Below are 384 nucleotides of genomic sequence, written 5' to 3' on the forward strand. Positions count from 1 at the left end.
GGGGATGGAGTGTGGGTGAAGGGTGGTTGAAGGGGAGGAGAAATGGGGGGGGAGGTGTGTAGAAATGAAAAAGGGGAAGAAGTGAATAAAAAAAGATGAAAAAAAAGAAAAGATAACAAAAATATAAAAAGAAAAGAAAGCCATTGGAGTGAAAAAGAAAAAAATATATACATATAAAAATAAAAAAACAAACTAGATAGGGGTCAAAGAAAAGAAAGAAAGAGAGAAAAAAAGAGAGAAAAAAAGAAAAAAAGTAAAAAGATGACAATAAAACAAGGAAAAGAAGAAAGAACAAGAGGCAAAGGTCAAAGAGGGTTGCCAGTTCTGGAATTATGAACGGTAATATTAATAGTGATGTTAAGAGAAGCAGTATTCTCCCTGACG

The 384-nt window shown here is 33.3% G+C and overlaps 1 protein-coding gene across 1 annotated transcript in view; it reads left to right on the forward strand.

The window, feature by feature from the left end:
• LOC119586524 (XK-related protein 7-like) overlaps nucleotides 1-384 on the forward strand; it is a 3775-nt gene that overhangs the window by 518 nt on the left and 2873 nt on the right. The gene's annotated exons all lie outside the window — the stretch shown is intronic.

This window comes from Penaeus monodon, chromosome 21 (genome assembly GCF_015228065.2).
Source record: "Penaeus monodon isolate SGIC_2016 chromosome 21, NSTDA_Pmon_1, whole genome shotgun sequence".
NCBI classification, from domain to species: domain Eukaryota; kingdom Metazoa; phylum Arthropoda; class Malacostraca; order Decapoda; family Penaeidae; genus Penaeus; species Penaeus monodon.